Raw genomic sequence first — 21890 nt, 5'->3', positions numbered from 1 at the left:
AAAGGTTTATGAATAAGTTAACCTTATCAATTATCGTCACGCTTTTGAACAGTCACTCGCCTAAATAATTGCGTTCCTAATAAGTATTCAAAAAATCTAAGAAACATTAAAACATCGTTTAAAAATACATTGCAAAAAACTTTAATAATAATTAATAATTTAATTAAATTCTATTCCAAAAAGACTCTTAGCTGTTATTCGTAGCAAAGAATATGAAATTTCCTATTAAAAATTTTATTTTATGCACTATTTTATATACGATATATATTTGTATATATTTTTCTATACTGTAAAACTGCTTTCCATATTTTTTTTTGCTTCCATATTTTACGATACACTTCCACATTAATTACATAAAAAATGTCAATTAGTATTTGTTGGTCTAAATGAAGGACACAGTAATGGTTAAAGAATGTTTATTTAAAGAATTACTTAAGTTTACTACTAGCACACAACTGTACACATTACACGAAATAGAGTATATCAAAAGAAGAAGAAAGTTTACACAAAAAGACACCAGATGGCGTGAAAGTTACTAGATTCTATTTATCGTTAAGAAAAAGGAAGCAGAAGTTGTTTAACACACGTTTATTTATTACATTACTATTACAAAAACAACTAAAACTAACTTATCTTTTTAAATTAACTTCTGTTCTTCCAACCGTGTAACGCAACTACTCGTATAAAGACGCAGAGACCAACTTAACCTAACTCAGACCTAATCCAGTCGAGTAAATTTGTAACTGTTAAAAAAAAGTAAGCAGCAGTTATTTAACACACGTTTGTTTATTATATTACTTCTAAATCAACTTTTGTTCTTTTAACCGTGTAACGTAACTACTGCTTCTACAACAACGCAGGGACCAACTTAAAGAAATGGAAAACGCGTGGCGCTTCCATCGCGAACTGGCGCCAAATTCAAATCAAACTCGATACATTTAACAAATATGATACTTCATTTTAATTTGACGCAATAAAAACTGATTTTTTTATTATGTCAGCTCACTTCCCGAGGCGATTGTAGTTTTCACGAAGAATGAAACATCTTCTTTCTAAATAGCAGGAAATTGGTATTTCCGCTTGGAAAGGAATGTCGATCGAACGAGACGCAATCGTAGACGAGCTATTACGGTTGAATCGAGCATTAAGTCGAGCACGGCAGCTGGTACTTTTCTAAATCGTTTGAATATAAACGGAAGAAAACATCCGTAGGATCTAGCTAGAAATCCTCTTGCCACTCCCGCGCTTACAAAAGCCTCTTATTCAATGGAGGCTAGGCGGCTACCGAGCATCGATCTTTTTACCTGGCGCGACATCCTTCAGTTACCTTTCTCCGGTTAACAATGCGCGATTTTATGGAGTATTATTCGTTTCACAGTACTCTCGAATTGGAATCCAGGATCAGTGGCCTGTGTGAGCACTTCCGTTTATAAATCCATCGTTCTTCGCGCGATCGATTTTATGTCGTTCCCTTTGAGAACCACGGTGACGATTCGAATAATTATTTTATTCTCGATATTAGAAAGGATAATTTCAGTATATTAATCGTGATAAGCAGTAATTTTCTTGTAAGAATTTTTATGGTTTCTTTGTCACAGTTACTCACAAAATTGGGTGTAAAATCATTAAAAACAGTCGTAATGGAAAATGAAAACACAATATATATTTTTTTTACATTTTAATGGACGAATCGTACAAAAAGTTTTAAATAAGAAGCGTTATTTATTTATATTTAACAATGAATGTGAATGTAGGTTTATTTTAGAGATACAAAGCTATTTTCTGCGTCTCTGTAACTTCTAAAGTTTGTGTTGTTTAAAAAGTTTTGTATAAAAATATTGCATACAAATAATGCAAATACTTATATTTATCGCAATTTATCTTATTTATTTTGTATTTTTTTATTATTTATTTTGTTTATCTTTTTGTGTTATGTTTTGATGCAGAAACAAAACACGGGGATGTCCCGACGCCATATTACTGAACAGTGATGCCAACAGAGTCAAAAATTCTTACAATAGTTATAATTACTAACATAAAAGCAGGCGTGTTAACTTTATATTGATTCGAGAAGAAGTGACTTTTTTTGTTGTTTGCGTTACAAGCTTGTTTATCGTTAATTTGTTAATGCAACAATATATATGGTTTTTATAAGAGACAAATTGAGCTTTTCTTTTAAATTATTTCAAAGAGAAGTTGAAAATTTTAAATGTTAATTTTATATTGACGCTCATTGTATATATTGGTTTTATTTTTCAATGTAAATGTTTTTAATTATTTTTCTGTCCATTTTCGTTGCCCAACGTAGGTGTAGGTTCAATTTTGTGAGTAACTGTATGTAGAAATTTTCATTGAGATAATTCAAGCGCGACATCTGTCTAACTTATATTTTAGGATTTAAAAATTTAGCAATTCCGTTGTAATATACAAATAATGCATGCAAAAAAATGTATACTTAGAAATTTCGAGAACAAATTTTACTAAACATAATTGTTTATTTATATTTTCTATGAAAATATTGACAAAAGTCTTGAATGTAGTCGAAAATATACGAGTACAGTATATTACAAAAGTGCATTATCTAAAATTTCATTTATTTCTTAGAAATTTTAAGGACAAATTTTACTAAAAATAAATTGTTTATATTTTCTCTGAAGATATTGACAAAAGCCTTGAATGTGGTCGAAAATACACGAGTACAGTACATTACAAAAGTATATTACCAAAAAATTCCATTTATTTCTTAGGAATTTTAAGAACAAATTTCACTAAACATTAATTGTTTATTTATATTTTCTACGAAGATATTAACAAAAATTTTGAATGTGGTCGAAAATACACGAGTACAGTATAGTACAAAAGTATATTACCAAAAAATTCCCTTTATTTCTTAGGAATTTTCAGAACAAATTTCACTAAACATTAATTGTTTATTTATATTTTCTATGAAGATATTTCTTAGAAATTTTAAGAACAAATTTCACTAAAAATAACTTATTTATTTATATTTTCATATGAAAATATTGACAAAAGTCTTGAATGTGGTTGAAAATACATAAGTACAGAATAGTACAAAAGTATATTACCAAAAAATTCCATTTATTTCTTAGGAATTTTAAGAACAAATTTCACTAAACATTAATTGTTTATTTATATTTTCTACGAAGATATTTACAAAAATTTTGAATGTGGTCAAAAATATACGAGTACAGTATATTACAAAAGTGCATTATCCAAAATTTCATTTATTTTTTAGAAATTTTAAGAACAAATTTTACTAAGAATAAATTGTTTATTTATATTTTCTATGAAGATATTAACAAAAATTTTGACTGTTTGTCGAAAATATGCGAGTACAGTACAGTACAAAAGTATATTACTAAAAAATTTAATACATATTTTTACAAATTTCACTGAAATTAAATTGTTTATTTATATTTTCATATGAAAATGTTGACAAAAGTCTTGAATGTGGTCGAAAATACACGAGTACAGTATAGTACAAAAGTATATTACCAAAAAATTCCATACATATTTTTACAAATTTCGAAAACAAATTCCATTAAGAATAAATTGTTTATTTATATTTTCTATGAAGATATTGACAAAAGTCTTGAATGTGGTCGAAAATACACAAGTACAGTACATTCCAAAAGTATATTACCAAAAAATTCCATACATATTCTTACAAATTTCGAGAACAAATTTCACTAAAAATAAATTGTTTATTTATATTTACTATGAAAATATTGACAAAAATCTTGAATGTGTTCAAAAATACACAAGTACAGTACAGTGCAAAAGTATATTACTAAAGATAAATTGTTTATTTATATTTTCTATGAAAATGTTGACAAAAGTCTTGAATGTGGTCGAAAATACACGAGTACAGTATAGTACAAAAGTATATTACCAAAAAATTCCATACATATTTTTACAAATTTCGAAAACAAATTCCATTAAGAATAAATTGTTTATTTATATTTTCTATGAAGATATTGACAAAAATTTTGAATATGATCGAAGATACACGAGTACATTACATTCCAAAAGTCTATTACCAAAGAATTCCATTTATTATAAAATTTTAAAAACAAATTTCACTAAACATAAATTGTTTATTTATATTTTCTATGAAAATATTGACAAAAATTTTGAATGTGTTCAAAAATACACGAGTACAGTACATTCCAAAAGTATATTACCAAAAAATTCCATTTATTTCTTAGAATTTTTGAAAACAAATTTCACTAAGAATAAATTGTTTATTTATATTTTCTATGAAAATATTAACAAAAATTTTGAATATGATCGAAAATATGCGAGTACAGTACATTCCAAAAGTATATTTCCAAAAAATTCGAGAACAAATTTCACTAAAAATAAATTCTCTATTTATATTTTCAAAGCGAAATTATCAACTCAAGCAGAATTCTTTCCAAATTTATATATTTTAATTACTATTTCTTACTTGTAAAAAGCACCAAGCACCGAAACACTGCCACAAAATTGTATTCAATGATTTTTTGTAATAAACAAAATTCTCTAAGTTTCTGTTGAAATTGCAAAGTATTCGGAATTGAAATTCCAAAAATTTGTACGAATAGATCTAAATCGCAAAATGTTGTAATTGGTTCATGGGGTCAAACGATCGGGTGATAGATCGTAAAAAGCATTAAACGGTCAACGTTGGGTCGCGAGATATCTCGTCCGTGAATGCGAAAGGGTTAATTTCGTTTGTCGGATCGACTCGATCTTGATATCCTCGCGGTCCCTTCCAGATCAATTCCAGAGATCGGAATTCGCGTTCGAGTCGTTCGCGTGGCTTCCGCTATTCTTAGCCCCTTAGGAAAACTACAGTCTTCCAACGTTCGCGATGGCTGCAGCTGGTATTATTTGACTCTGGAATTTACGAGTTTATCGATCCGCGGGAATCACGAACAACAACGCCCCGATTCGCTGTTACTATTTATTTTTATTTCGATAATTAACGACTCGAAACCCAATTTTCGATGCGATTAACATATCTTTCAAATTAATCATTGCTCGAGCCAAATATTTGAATATCATTTTGTGGAGAATGAAAAAGTGCATCGATCGACGAATAAAAAATTGCATAATTACATAAAAAGATGGTGCATTATAATAAATAATATTATATTAATTGAATTTCTTAAAATAAATTTTTAATTATACAGGGTGTTAGGCCACCCCTGGGAAAAATTTTAATGGGGGATTCTAGAGGCCAAAATAAGATGAAAATCAAGAATATCAATTTGTTGATTGAGGCTTCGTTAAAAAGTTATTAACGTTCAAAGTTACGGCTGTAGAACGGCAATTTGTCCATCTATTTGAATTTTTTTCTCGAAAATGGGTAGGATTTTGGGGGTATGTCTAATGACCAAAAATGATTGTAATTGACCCACGCAACCGAAAATAATTTTTGCAAAACGATTTGAAATTTTTTTTTTCCGTCGAAAAATTTCACACCTTCTCGAATTTTTTTCTAGGAAATGAGTAGGATTTCGGGGATATGACTGTTCACCAAAAATGATTGTAATTGACCCCTGCACCCAAGAGTATTTTTTTTAGAACGATTTGAAATTTTTTTTTTCGTCGAAAAATTTAGGAACTACCCCATGCCGAGTTTTCGTAAAAATTCGTTTTTGATTCTTAGTAATTTTATTTGCCGTCCTATACAAAAGTTGTGTAATACTTTTTTGTAGATACCCATGAGCTCTACTTCAGAAAAAAGTTTCATTGAAATATATTCATTATTGTAGGAGTATTGGCTGTTTGAAAATTGGACTATTTTTATGTGGTTTTACTCACTTTACGGGGTTAAGGAGCAATTTTCCGAATATTTTTGGAATTTCTACGTATTCTTCACCAAAATATGCGTTGTTTGCATTTTGAAACATTAAAATCGTCCAATCCGTTCAGAAGTTATGATCTTTTAAAGATATGGCCAGAAATTACATTTTCGGTAATTTTTTTCTTGAAAGTGGTTAGGATTTCGGAGATATGTCTATTGACCAAAAATGATTGTAATTGACCCCTGCAACCAGACATATTTTTTTAGAATTATTTTAAATTTTTTAATTTTTTTGAAAAATTTCACACCATCTCGAATTTTTTTCTAGAAAATGAATAGGATTTCGGGGATATGACTATTCGCCAAAAATGATTGTAATGGACCCCTGCACCCAAGAGTATTTTTTTAGAAAGATTTGAAATTTTTTTGCTCGTCGAAAAATTTAGGAACTACTACCCCCCGTCGATTTTTCTTAGACATTCGTTTGTGATTTTTAATAATTTTATTTGCCGTCCTACGGAAAAGTTGTGTAATACTTTTTTGTAAATACCAATGAGCTCTACTTCAGAAAAAAGTTTCATTGAAATATATTCATTATTGTAGGAGTATTGGCCATTTGAAAATTAGACCATTTTTATGTGGTTTTTCTCACTTTACGGGGTTAAGGAGCAATTTTTCGAATATTTTTGGAATTTCTACGTATTCTTCACCAAAATATGCGTTGTTTGCCTTTTTAAACATTAAAATCGTCCAATCCGTTCAGAAGTTATGATCTTTTAAAGATATGGCCAGAAATTATATTTTCGGTAAGGAATTTTTTTCTTGAAAGTGGGTAGGATTTCGGAGATATGTCTATTGGCCAAAAATGATTGTAATTGACCCCTGCAACCAGACATATTTTTTTAGAATTATTTGAAATTTTTTAATTTTTTTGAAAAATTTCACACCATCTCGAATTTTTTTGTAGAAAATGATTAGGATTTCGGGGATATGACTGTTCACCAAAAATGATTGTAATTGACCCCTGCACCCAAGAGTATTTTTAAGAATAATTTGAAATTTTTTAATTTTTTTGAAAAATTTCACACCTTCTAGAATTTTTTTTTAGGAAATGAGTAGGATTTCGGGGATATGAATGTTCACCAAAAATGATTGTAATTGGCTCCTGCACCCAAGAGTATTTTTTTTAGAACGATTTGAAATTTTTTTTTTTCGTCGAAGAATTTAGGAACTACCCCCTGCCGATTTTTCTTAAAAATTCGTTTTTGATTTTTAGTAATTTTATTTGCCGTCCTACGGAAAAGTTGTGTAATACTTTTTTGTAAATACCAATGAGCTCTACTTCAGAAAAAAGTTTCATTGAAATATATTCATTATTGTAGGAGTATTGGCCATTTGAAAATTGGACCATTTTTATGTGGTTTTTCTCATTTTACGGAGTCAAAGAACAACTTTTTCATTATTGTTAGAATTTCTACATATTCTACACCAAAATACGCGTTGTTTGCCTTTTTAAACATTAAAATCGTCCAATCCGTTCAGGAGTTATGGTGTTTTAAAGATACACATGCAATTTCGAGGAACGATTTCTGGCCTGAAATTAGATTTTCGATAAGAAATTTTTTTCTCGAAAATGCGTAGGATATCGGGGGTATGTGTAATGACCAAAAATGATTATAATTAACCCTCGCAACCGAAAATAATTTTTCCAAAACGATTGGAAATTTTTTTTTCCCGTCGAAAAATTTCAGCAACAACCTCTATCAATTTTTCTTAAAAATTAGTTTTTCATTTTTAATAAATTTGATTGGTGTTGTACAGAAAAATTGTTTAATACTTTTTTGTGGGTACCCATGAGTTCTACTTCAGAAAAAAGTTTCAATCAAATCCATTCACTATTATAGGATTTATGGCTGTTTGAAAATTGGATCATTTTTATGGGGTTTATGTCACTTTATGGGGTTAAGGAACAACTTTTCGAATATTTTTAAAATTTCTAAATATTCTTCACCAAAATACGCGTCGTTTGCCTTTTGAAACATTAAAACCCCCCAAACCGTTCAGAAGTTGTGACATTTTAAAGATTTGCATTTTCGGGGTAATATTTCTAACTTCACATTATATTTTTGGAAAAGAATTTTTTTCTCGAAAGTGCGTAGGAATTAGGGGGTATGTCTATTCACCAAAAATCATTGTAATTGATCCCTGTAACCGAAAATAATTTTTCCAAAAAGATTTGAAATTTTTTTTTTTCCGTCGAAAAATTTCACATCTCGAATTTTTTTCTAGAAAATGCGCAGGATTTGGGGGGTGTGCCTAATAATCAAAAATAATCGTAATTGACCCTCGCAACCGAAAATAAATTTTCAAGAACGATTTGAAATTTTTAAATTTAATTGTTAATAACTTTTTAACGAAGCCTCCATCAACAAATTGATATTCTTGATTTTCGTCTTATTTTGGCCTCTAGAATCTCCCATTAAAATTTTTCCCAGGTGTAGTCGTACACCCTGTATAGTATAAAATAGAAAATAAATAATAGAATAAAAAAATTAAATTTAAATATGATCACTGGGAACTATTTAAATTATTCTGATAAAATTCTTTTCCATCAATGTCTCGACCTAGTTGTGCTTAAAAAGTACATCTGAGGTATGGGTCAAAACATTGTGCAATAAATCGTCAAATAATCGTTTTACGTTTTGCTCTAGCGACCATCAAGGAGTTCTTATTTCCTCACCCATTACTAATTTGACGATATACTAAAAAAGGAACACGCGTTAATGAATTAATAACCGTGATTAAATATTGGCAAGAATATTGCCTTGTTACGTCGTTTGCTGTTGATAAAATAAATATATGGTTTTAGATTTTAATCAGTCTTCGTATTTTCCGAGCCATATCATTGTATGCCTATCTATCTGATATTTGTTTACAAAATATTTCATCTGTTCGTCACCTTTTCCTCGCAATTTAACGCCAGAATTGTGACAAATGAAAATAATAAAAAGAAAATATCCTTGTTTTTATATGTGGGAGTAATTTGCTTTTATAATAAATTATAAAAGTTTCTTTTTTTTTAGAATGTATCACATGGCAAACGTTATATTATAAGATAGTAATTATTTATTGATAATTGTCTGAATATAATTTTAAACGTTACTTCGTTTTTCAAAGTACCAATTTCAAAGAAAATTGAAATGTATATTAGAATTGTTAAATACAGCAACTGTGATTTGAATTTGGCGCCAGTCCGCGATGGCAGCGCCACGCGTTTTTCATTTCTTTAAGTTGGTCCTTGATTTGTTATAGAAGCAGTAGTTGCATTACACGGTTGAAAGAACAAAAGTTGATATAGAAATACAAGTTAGTTTTAGCTGTTTTGTAACAATAATATAATAAATAAACGCGTGTTAAACAACTCCTGCTTCCTTTTTCTTAAGTTACAAATTTACTCGACTGGATTTTCGCAAAACCGTGATTTTCTATAAGAGAATAAATAGACATTTATTTCCATTGCATTATACATCGAGTATCTATGTTTTTAACTTTTTTGGCATAAATAAATAGGTATTTCTAATGTTAATGTCTCTATCGAAACAATCATTTAACATTAAGTTGTTTTTTAAGATAACTTTTTTAATTTCGTACAGAAATCAAACTTGTAACTCAGTGGAACAGTAATCTTTATTAAGAAAAAGAACCATACACCAAGGAAAACGGTAAAGCTTAACCTATTATAGCGCCACATAGCGGCATCACTTGATAACAAAAGGCGCGAAATTAAAACTGAATATTCTAACACTTTTAATTAATATATTGACTGCCATAATGATCACTGACAATGAATGTAACTGCCATAATGAACTGACACTTTAAACTTACAATGCGTTGACAATATTGTTTATGGAAGATCCCTGATATTTAAATTTGTTATTATTAAAATAACAAGTACACCATTGAGTTATTGGATATTTCCTGTGTTTCACATTATAATTTCAATAAATATTGATTTCAATATTTATCTTGGTCTAAATTACCCACTGACTTATTAATTATTAAAAAGGTCTATATATGTCCTTTTTATTTATTTGACATAAGTCGAAGTTGGATCATAAATTAGTAACACAAGCAGCAAACTAATAAATTTTTATCGGTTTATGATGATTAATTTGTTATAAAATTTCTCAGTGTGCATTTACATCGTAAATTCTCTTTTTGTTTGTTGTGTATAATTCTTGAATGGTTAATATAGTGAACTTCATTTTTATCGAACGTAAACTCTTTCATTTATTTTCTTTGTTATAGGAAATAAAGCACTACTAACTAAATATTAAAATTAAATCAAAAATAATATAAAACGTATTTATATATTTAAAAATTTCTCAATGTTAGAGTTTCATTTTGAGGTTAGATTTCAATTATTTTTAAGACTTTGTCTTTTCATGACTTGATGTAACTAAATTTTAGTTAGTTTTATTAAATTTATATGACTTTGGAGAAAACTAAATAAAAAAAACTTTATTTTCTGTTTAAATTTTCTTTTTTGCGCTATAAACACCTTCGTAAATTATAAAAATGTAAATGTCCAAGTTTTACTTTGAGGTTAGAGTCAATTACTGTTACGATTTTGTTTTTTCATGACTTAATATATATAAATATTGTTTTTATTTTTTGTAAATTTATATGACCTTGAAAAAAGCTTAATATAAATAATTTTATTTTCTGCTTAAATATTTTCTACGTAAAGTATAAAAATATAAATGTCCAAGTTTTACTTTGTGGTTAGATTCAATTATATTTAGAATTTTGTTTTTTTATGACATGATCTACATAAATATTGTCTTTATTTTTTGTAAGTTCATATGATCTTGGAGAAAACTAAATAAAAATATAAATGTTCAAATTTTACTTTGAGGTTAGATTCAATTATTGTTAGAATTTTAGTTTTTCATGACTTAATATAAGTAAATTTTAGTTGGTTTTATTAAATTCATATGACCTTGAAGAAAACTAAATAAAGATAAGTTTATTTTTCTATTTAAATGTTTTTTCTTGCGCTATCAATCTCTTCATGAATTATAAAAATGTAAATGTCCAAATTTTACTTTGAGGTTAGATTCCATTATTGTTAGGATTTTGTATTTTCATGACTTAATGTACATAAATATTGTTTTTATTTTAAGTAAATTTACATGACCTTGGAGAAAACTAAATAAAAATAACTTTACTTCTATTTAGATTTTCTTTCTTGCGCTATAAATGTCTTCATAGATTATAAAAATGTAAATGTCCAAGTTTTACTTTGAGGTTAGATTCCATAATTTTTAAGACTTTGTCTTTTCATGACTTAATGTAATTAAATTTTAGTTAGTTTTATTAAATTTATATGACCTTGAAGAAAATTATATAAAAATAACGTTATTGCCTGTTTAAATATTTTCTTGCGCTACAAATACAAGTTTTACTTTGAGGTTAGATTCCATTATTTTTATGATTTTGCTTTTTCATGACTTAATGTACATAAATATTGTTTTTATTTTTCGTAAATTTACATGACCTTGGAGAAAACTAAATAAAAATAACTTTACTTCTATTTTCTTTCGTGCGCCATAAATGTCTTCATAAATTATAAAACTGTAAATGTACAAGTTTTACTTTGAGGTTAGATTCCATAATTTTTAAGACTTCGTCTTTTCATGACTCAATGTAATTAAATTTTAGTTATTTTTATTAAATTTATATGATCTTGGAGAAAACTAAATAAAAAAAACTTTATTTTCTCTTTAAATATTTTCTTGCTCTACAAATACAAGTTTTACTTTGAGATTAAATTCCATTATTTTTAGGATTTTGTTTTGTCATGACTTAATGTACATAAATATTGTTTTTATTTTCTGTTTAAATTTACATGATCTTGAAGAAAACTAAATAAAACTAACTAAAACTAACTTTACTTCTATTTAAATTTTCTTTCTTGCGCCATAAATGTCTCCATAAATTATAAAACTGTAAATGTACAAGTTTTACTTCGAGCCACTGTATTTGTTCCAATTGTTAGGTTAACTGAACGCGTGCCCGTAAGAAACTTACGGAAAGATGGCCGTGGAAATCGCGAACTTAGAATAACGGACGATGGCGAAGGAAATTGGGAGCGCTCGGTCGACTCGAAAATTACGAGAAAGCAACCACAGACGTTTTCATAGGAAACTAGAACGTCTCCTGGCGACGATAATCGAAGCCACGATCCAATTGTTGCGTTGAATTTGTCCCCGGTGACGAGGCGGTTCGTCGTTTCTACTCGCGGATCGAATTCCACCGAAGCTTTTTACGCTTTCTACGCCGAGGGGAAAAATGCTCGATAAATCGGGTCGATATTCGCGGAGTCGAAACCGAAATAATTATACGTACGATAGAAAGTCTTTGAATGAGTAAAAACGAAAGTCCCCGAGAAGATTTATCGTAGCAATATCAAATTAGAAAGAAATTCGCATTTCTTCTATTTCATACTGTGAATTATACTATGCGTATGAGAGTTATGCAAAATAAATGATTTTTTATTAACTTTTGCTTCGAAAAATTTGCATCGTTACTACCAGAAATCGAATTTGCCGCGTAAATTACAGGGTGGCGACACTTCCCAATTTTTAAATTATATAGTCTGTTATACAGTGATCAATGTGGTGAATATTAGTGAAATATTTTATATTCTTTTTTTATTTCATTTCTTCTATTTCATACTGTGAACTATACTATTCGTATTAGAGTTATGCAAAATAAATGATTTTTTATTAACTTTTGCTTCGAAAAATTTGCATCGTTTCTACCAGAAATCGAATTTGCCGCGTAAATTACAGGGTGGCGACACTTTCCAATTTTTAAATTATATAGTCTGTTATACAGTGATCAACGTGGTGAATATTAGTAAAATATTTTATATTCTTTTTTTATTTCATTTCTTCTATTTCATACTGTGAACTATACTATGCGTATTAGAGTTATGCAAAAGAAATAATTTTTTATTAACGTTTGCTTCGAAAAGTTTGCATCGTTTCTACCAGAAATCGAATTTGCCGCGTAAATTACAGGGTGGCGACACTTTCCAATTTTTAAATTATATAGTCTGTTATACAGTGATCAACGTGGTGAATATTAGTGAAATATTTTATATTCTTTTTTTATTTCATTTCTTCTATTTCATACTGTGAACTATACTATGCGTATTAGAGTTATCCAAAAGAAATAATTTTTTATTAACTTTTGCTTCGAAAAATTTGCATTGTTTCTACCAGAAATCGAATTTGCCGCGTAAATTTGTTTTTTATTTCATTTCTTCTATTTCATACTGTGAACTATACTATGCGTATTAGAGTTATGCAAAATAAATGATTTTTTATTAACTTTTCCGTCGAAAAATTTGCATCGTTTCTACCAGAAATCGAATTTGCCGCGTAAATTACAGGGTGGCAACACTTTCCAATTTTTAAATTATATAGTCTGTTATACAGTGATCAACGTGGTGAATATTAGTGAAATATTTTATATTCTTTTTTTATTTCATTTCTTCTATTTCATACTGTGAACTATACTATTCGTATTAGAGTTATGCAAAATAAATGATTTTTTATTAACTTTTGCTTCGAAAAATTTGCATCGTTTCTACCAGAAATCAAATTTGCCGCGTAAATTACAAGGTGGCGACACTTCCCAATTTTTAAATTATATAGTCTGTTATACAGTGATCAACGTGGTGAATATTAGTGAAATATTTTATATTCTTTTTTTATTTCATTTCTTCTATTTCATACTGTGAACTATACTATGCGTATTAGTGTTATGCAAAATAATTGATTTTTTATTAACTTTTGCTTCAAAAATTTTGCATAGTTTCTACCAGAAATCGAATTTGCCGCGTAAATTACAGGGTGGCAACACTTTCCAATTTTTAAATTATACAGGGTGTTTGACCACTCCTGGGAAAAATTTTAATGGGAGATTCTACAGGCCAAAATAAGACGAAAATCAAGAATACCAATTTGTCGATGGAGGCTTCGTTAAAAAGTTATTAACAATTAAATTCGAAAATTTCAAATCATTCTGAGAAAAATTATTTTTGGTTTTGGGGCTGAATTCCAATCATTTTTTATGAATACACATACCCTTGAAATCCTACCCAATTTCGAGAAAAAAATTCGAGTAGGTACTGAAATTTTTCGAGGAAATTAAAAAATTTCAAATCATATTAAAAAAATTATATTTAATTACAGGGGTCAATTACAAGCATTTTTGGTGAATATATATACCCCGAAATCTTACGCACTTTCGAGAAAAAAAATTCTTTAGCGAAAATCTAATGTGAGGCCAGAAGAAATGCATCCCTGAAATTTCGTGTGAATCTTTAAAACGTCATAACTTCTGAACAAATTGGAGGATTTTAATTTTTCAAAATGCAAACAACGCATATTTTAGTGTAAAATATGTATAAATCGTAAAAATATTCGAAAAGTTGGTCCTCGAATCCGCAAAATGAGAAAAACCGCATAAAAATGGGTCCAATTTTCAAACGTCCATAACTCCTACTATAGCGAATATATTTCAATGAAACTTTTTTCTAAAGTAGAGCTCATGGGTATCTAAAAAAAAGTATTACACAACTTTCTTGTAGGACGGCAAATAAAATTACTAAAAATGAAAAACGAATTTTGAAGAAATTCGACAAAGGGAGTAGGTGCCTAAATTTTTCGACGAAAAAAAAAATTTCAAATCATTCTGGAAAAATTATTTTCGGTTGCAGAGGTCAATAACAATCATTTTTGGTCATTAGACATACCCTCGAAATCTTACGCACTTTCGAGAAAAAAAATTCTTTAGCGAAAATCTAATGTGAGGCCAGAAATGCATCCCTGAAATTTCATACGAATTTTTAAAATGTCACAACTCCTGAACGAATTAGAGGATTTTAATTTTTCAAAATGCAAACAACGCATATTTTAGTGTAGAATATATACAAATCGTAAAAATATTCGAAAAGTTGGTCCTCGAATCCGCAAAATGAGAAAAACCGCATAAAAATGGATCCAATTTTCAAACGTCCATAACTTCTACTATAGCGAATATATTTCAATGAAACTTTTTTCTACAGTAGTGCTCATGGATACCTACAAAAAAGTATTAGACAACTTTTCTGTAGGGCGCCAAACAAAATTATTAAAAATGAAAAACGAGTATTTAAGAGAAATCGACAAAGGGAGTAGGTGCCTAAATTTTTCAACGAAAAAAAAAATTTCAAATCGTTCTGGAAAAATTATTTTCGGTTACGGGGATCAATTACAATAATTTTTGGTGAATAGACATATCCTCAAAATCCTACCCACTTTCGAGAAAAAAATTCCTTACCAAACATATCATTTTTGGCCAAAAATGTCACCCCGAAATTTCGTGTGAATCTTTAAAACGTCATAACTTCTGAACAGATTCGAGGATTTTAATTTTTCAAAATGTAAACAGCGCATATTTTAGTGGAGAATATGTACAAATCGTAAAAATATTCGAAAAGTTGGTCCTCGAATCCGCAAAATAAGAAAAACCGCATAAAAATGGTCCAATTTTCAAACGTCCATAACTCCTACTATAGCGAATATATTTCAATGAAACTTTTTTCTGAAGTAATGCTCGCAGGTACCTATAAAAAAGTATTAGACAATTTTTTTAAAGGCCGTCAAACAAAATTACTAAAAATAAAAAAAGAATTTTTAAGGAAAATCGATGGGAGGTAAAGTTCGACGAAAAAAAGATTTCAAATCGTTCTGGAAAAATTATTTTCGGTTATGGGGGTCAATTACAATAATTTTTGATGAATAGACATACCCTCGAAATCCTACCCACTTTCGAGAAAAAAATTCAAAAAGGTGTGAAATTTTTCGACAAAATTAAAAAATTTCAAATCGTTCTGGAAAAATTATTTTCGGTTACGGGGGTCGATTACAATAATTTTTGATGAATAGACATAACCCCGAAATCCTACTCACTTTCTAGAAAAAAATTCAGTACAGTCGGAACTTTAAAAATGTAGTTATAATTTTTAATTTATGTTAAATATTAATATAGTGATCAACGTGGTGAATATTAGTGAAATATTCTAGATACATTGGGTTGCATTGTAAAGTAATCGTTAATATAATAATTCTCTCTGAATAACATTCTCTATATTCTTACGCGCTGCATGCATATCGCCATTACTACTAACCTCACATTTATCATTCGTTACCAACTTATTTTCTTCGCCATGTTCATACCATAGTATATGTGTTCTATAGATAATCGACTCTATGTAAGAAACCAATTATCACAGTTAACATATACATATTATGCTTCAGATCAAAATAAAGGCAAGGGCAATTTGTATAACATAACCTAACCCAGGAATATACTCATAGAGGGCGTGTACAGGTCGTGCAGATTTATTACCAAACTTAACAGACTTGTGCCTTATTCTGTATGCTTCCATTTTTCATCATATTCCCTTACCACTATGATACTAGAAAAATTAATTCCCAAGGCATTCGAGCAAGGTTAAAAAAATAAGTACTGAAACCAATTTTAGGTTATGTAGCTTCCTAGGGTCTAAAATCAAAGTTTTAGTCTTGCAGAATATTATACAGTTTTGATATGACAGTGAACATGTTAATTCATAAATGCTTCAGTTTTTTAAGTCTTTGAGAATCCATTGAAGAAAAAGTTTACATCAGTAAGCTAGAAATTCTGACAAAGTTTCTCTGATTAGAAGGACGAAGATCGTTAATCGTATTTAATCTTTTAGCATTAATGTAAAAAGTCTTTCAGAACGAAGCTACAAGGAAAGTAAATGTGAAAGTGAGATTTGCAATACTCCGTAGCATAGAAAATGATGTATCTAAGCACGCTAAACTGTTGTTTAGTTTAGGTAACAGTGAGAGTATTAATTATAACTCACCTTCTCGGCGTCGAAACCTTGATACTTTTACTAGTAATTATTCTTGTTAAGAAAAAGGAAGCAGGAGTTGTTTAACACACGGTTATTTATTGTAACTGTTACAAAACAATTAAAACTACATATACAGGGTGTTCTGCTACCCCTGGGAAAAATTTTAATGGGGGATTCTAGAGGCCAAAATAAGACGAAAATCAAGAATATCAATTTGTTGATGGAGGTTTCGTTAAAAAGTTATTAACGTTCGAAGATGCGGCTGTAGAACGGCAATTTGACCATCTATTTGAATTTTTTTCTCGAAAATGCGCAAGATTTCGGGGATATGTCTACTCACCAAAAATGATTGCAATTGACCCCCACAGCTAACAATATTTTTTTCAGAACGATTTGAAATATTTTAATTTCGTCGAAAAATTTCACACCTTTTTGAATTTTTTTCTAGAAAGTGGGTAAGATTTCGGGGGTATGTCTATTCACCAAAAATTATTGTAATTCATCCCCACAGCTAACAATATTTTTTTCAGAACGATTTGAAATATTTTAATTTCGGAGAAAAATTTCACACCTTTTTGAAATTTTTTCTAGAAAGTGGATAGGATTTCGGGGGTATGTCTATTCACCAAAAATGTTTATAATTGACCCTCATAACCGAAAATAATTTTTCCAGAACGATTTGAAATTTTTTTTTTCGTCAAAAAGGCACCTAATTAGATATTCGGTAAGGAATTTTTTTTCTTGAAAATGCGTAGGATTTCGGGGGTATGTGTAATGACCAAAAATAATTGTAATTAACCCCTGCAACCGAAAATAATTTTTTTAGAAGGATTTGAGAAATTTTTTGTTCACCGAAAAATTTTACACCTTGAATTTTTTTTTAAAGAGAAGTTAAACATTTTATAATTTTAATTAAAAAATTTAATAATTATTAAATGTGACGTAGATTAAAATAAACACATTTGTACATGAACGAGATATTCATAAACAAAATTAAATAGTATCCGTTTGAGAAACTATTTGGAATCAAATCGTACGTCAAGGATTTAATTATTAATAACGTTATTGTCGCGATAATAGATTTCTATAAAAATAGATAATATAATAAATAATTTTTTAAAATTTCAATTTTCATTATTTTTATAAGAATATGATTTAATAATTAAAATAAGATAAAAATTATTTATAAATTAGTTTAAATAATTTTATGTTATTAATACACTCGAAATTAATAAAATAAATGCCAAAATAAAAAAATTATTATAATTAATAATTAAGTTTTCTAAAAAAATTCATTTTATTATAAGTGTTATTATAGGAGGTTTTGAATGTAAAATTATAATTAATATAAATATAAATTTATACTCTTTATTTATATATGAATTATAAACTTCTCATTTATTATTTATATTAAATATATCTAATAATCAAAAAAATAAAAATATATAATCAAGGTGTTCGACCACTCCTGGGAAAAATTTTAATGGGGGATTCTAGAGGCCAAAATAAGACGAAAATCAAGAATATCAATTTGTTGATGAAGGCTTCGTTAAAAAGTTATTAACAATTAAATTAAAAAATTTCAAATCACGCTAAAAAAATTATTTTCGGTTGGGGGGGACAATTACAATAATTTTTGGTGAATAGACATACCCCCTAATTCCTACGCATTTTCTAGAAAAAAATTCGAGGTGTGAAATTTTTCGACTGAAAAAAAAATTTCAAATCGTTTTGGAAAAATTATTTTTGGTTGCAGGGGTCAATTACAATAATTTTTGGTCATTACACATACCCCCGATATCCTACGCATTTTCGAGAAAAAAATTTCTTACCGAAAATATAATTTTAGGGCATAAATCCTCGAAATTTCATGTATATCTTTAAAACACCATAACTCCTGAACGGATTGGACGATTTTAATGTTTAAAAAGGCAAACAACGCGTATTTTGGTGTAGAATATGTAGAAATTCTAACAATATTAAAGAAGTTGTTCTTTGACACCGTAAAATGAGAAAACCTACATAAAAATAGTCCAATTTTCAAACAGCCAATACTCCTACAATAATGAATATATTTCAATGAAACTTTTTTCTGAAGTAGAGCTCATGGGTATCTAAAAAAAAGTATTACACAACTTTTCTGTAGGACGTCAAACAAAATTAATAAAAATCAAAAACGAATTTTTAAGAAGAATCGTCAGGGGGTAGTTCCTAAATTTTTCGACGAAAAAAAAAGAAGTTCAAATCGTTCTAAAAAAAATACTTTTGGGTGCATGGGGCAATTACAATCATTTTTGGTGAACAGTCATATCCCCGTAATCCTACCTACTTTCTAGAAAAAAATTCGAGAATGTGTGAAATTTTTCGACGGAAAAAAAAAATTACAAATCGTTTTGGAAAAATTATTTTCGGTTGTGGGGGTCAATTACAATCATTTTTGGTCATTAGACATACCCCCAAAATCCTACCCATTTTCGAGAAAAAAATTCAAATAGATGAACAAATTGCCGTTCTACAGCCTTAACTTTGAACGTTAATAACTTTTTAACGAAGCCTCAATCAACAAATTGATATTCTTGATTTTTGTCTTATTTTGGCCCCTAGAATCTCCCATTAAAATTTTTCCTAGGGGTGGCCGAACACCGTGTATAATAAATAATTTAATAAATGTTATTATCGTCAAATTTCAATACTTAAAATTTGGAAAGATGCAGTCTCTTCGTGTTTGTCTGGTAAAAAAGATAGTAAAGTGATAGCAATGGGCCGTGGGAAGAGACTGTGAACGAGCATGAAATACATACCATATTAAAGCTAAACAAAGAAGAGCGTTCAGTTAGAGAAATATCAAAAGTTGGCTACTAGAAAATTGTTAACAAAAATCGTCAAATTTATGGAAGAAAAAAAAGAGTTAATATTGAAAAAATTAGATGGGAATGTGTAGAGACGAATTTTTCTTAACCTAAAAGTAAACAAAAAAGAGCGTTCAGTACTAGAAATATCAAAAGGTGGCTATTAGAAAATTGTTAAAAAGAAATCGTCAAATTTACGAAAAAAAAAGAAGAGTTACGATCGAAAAAATTGGATGGGAATGTGTGGAGACGAATTTTTCTTAACCTAAAGCTAAACAAAAAAGAGCGTTCAGTCACAGAAATATCAAAAGTTGGCTACTAGAAAATTGTTAAAAAAAATCGTCAAATTGACGAAAAAAATAAAACAGTTATTATCGAAAAAATTAGATGGGAATGTGTAGAGACGAATTTTTCTTAACCTAAAACTAAACCAAAAAGAGCGTTCAGTACCAGAAATATCAAAAGGTGGCTACTAGAAAGTCGTTAAAAAAAGAATCCTCAAATTTACGAAAAAAAGAGTTACGATCGAAAAAATTAGATGGGAATGTGTGGAGACGAATTTTTCTTAACCTAAAACTAAACAAAAAGGAGCGTTCAGTCACAGAAATATCAAAAGTTGGCTACTAGAAAATTGTTAAAAAAAATCGTCAAATTTACGAAAAAAATAAAACAGTTATGATCGAAAAAATTAGATGGGAATGTGTGGAGACGAATTTTTCTTAACCTAAAGCTAACCAAAAAAAAGCGTTCAGTACTAGAAATATCAAAAGTTGGCTACTAGAAAATTGTTAAAAAAAATCGTCAAATTTACGAAAAAAATAAAACAGATATCATCGAAAAAATTAGATGGGAATGTGTAGAGACGAATTTTTCTTAACCTAAAACTAAGCAAAAAAGAGCGTTCAGTACCAGAAATATCAAAAGTTGGCTACTAGAAAATTGTTAAAAAAAATCGTCAAATTTACGAAAAAAAATAAAACAGTTATGATCGAAAAAATTAGATGGGAATGTGTGGAGACGAATTTTTCTTAACCTAAAGCTAAACAAAAAGGAGCGTTCAGTCACAGAAATATCAAAAATTGGCTACTAGAAAGTCGTTAAAAAAAAATCGTCAAATTTACGTAGAAAAAGTTATAATCAGAAAAAATTAGATGGGAATGTGTGGAGACGAATTTTTCTTAACCTAAAACTAACCAAAAAAAAGCGTTCAGTACTAGAAATATCAAAAGTTGGCTACTAGAAAATTGTTAAAAAAAATCGTCAAATTTACGAAAAAAATAAAACAGATATCATCGAAAAAATTAGATGGGAATGTGTAGAGACGAATTTTTCTTAACCTAAAACTAAACAAAAAAGAGCGTTCAGTACCAAAAATATCAAAAGTTGGCTACTAGAAAATTTTTAAAAAAAATCGTCAAATTTACGAAAAAAATAAAACAGTTATAATCGAAAAAATTGGATGGGAATGTGTGGAGACGAATTTTTCTTAACCTAAAACTAAACAAAAAAGAGCGTTCAGTACCAAAAATATCAAAAGTTGGCTACTAGAAAATTTAAAAAAAAAATCGTCAAATTGACGAAAAAAATAAAACAGTTATTATCGAAAAAATTAGATGGGAATGTGTAGAGACGAATTTTTCTTAACCTAAAGCTAAACAAAAAGGAGCGTTCAGTCACAGAAATATCAAAAGTTGGTTACTAGAAAATTGTTAAAAAAAATCGTCAAATTTACGAAAAAAAAAGAAGAGTTACGATCGAAAAAATTAGATGGAAATGTATAGAGGCGAGTTTTTCATAACCTAAAAATCGACAAGTGCCCCAGTGTTCTGTAATGATTGTACGATCGCCTGATTTAGTTTCCATCTAGCGATGCACCGTTCGAAAATAACGACGCGACGGAACGAACCTCATTTCGATCTCCGGTTTCAGGAGGTTCACAAAATTACTGCCGGGACGCTCGCTGGAGCGGAAGCATCGCGGAGCGCGCATAAATTCATCGCGTCCAATTGCAGGAAGGTTTCGCGTACCGCGGAATTACGCTGCGTGACCCTAATTATTTTTTTCCACGCCCGTAGTTTAGTCTAATGTGATCCGTCGAGGCGGTTGCGAGGCCGATGGTTGTTCGCGATCGTTGCAATAATAATTCCAACGATGACGAGTAACCATCGTCCTACCCTGACGCGATGCTTGCACGCATTCCACCTACTTGCGTTTGTAATTCTCGCGACGCGAGAGAAAAGTCGACGTTGTGCGTGCCTTCTAA

At 29.1% G+C, this 21890-nt stretch overlaps 1 protein-coding gene across 2 annotated transcripts in view; it reads left to right on the top strand.

The window, feature by feature from the left end:
- The window catches only part of Mical (Molecule interacting with CasL), a 223137-nt gene that overhangs the window by 18852 nt on the left and 182395 nt on the right, over positions 1–21890 (top strand). The window contains exon 1 of one of the 2 annotated variants that reach the window (XM_076780081.1): positions 16158–16203. The exons of the other annotated variant lie outside the window; for it this stretch is intronic. The gene's annotated coding sequence lies outside the window, so the exon portion shown is untranslated. Of the gene's footprint in view, positions 1–16157; positions 16204–21890 lie in introns of those variants that run through there. 2 annotated transcript variants of the gene reach the window in all.

Source organism: Colletes latitarsis, chromosome 12 (genome assembly GCF_051014445.1).
Source record: "Colletes latitarsis isolate SP2378_abdomen chromosome 12, iyColLati1, whole genome shotgun sequence".
In the NCBI taxonomy this organism is placed as follows: Eukaryota; Metazoa; Arthropoda; class Insecta; order Hymenoptera; family Colletidae; genus Colletes; species Colletes latitarsis.
The sequence above is the reverse complement of the archived record's forward strand: the minus strand, read 5'-3'. Positions and strand labels throughout refer to the sequence as shown.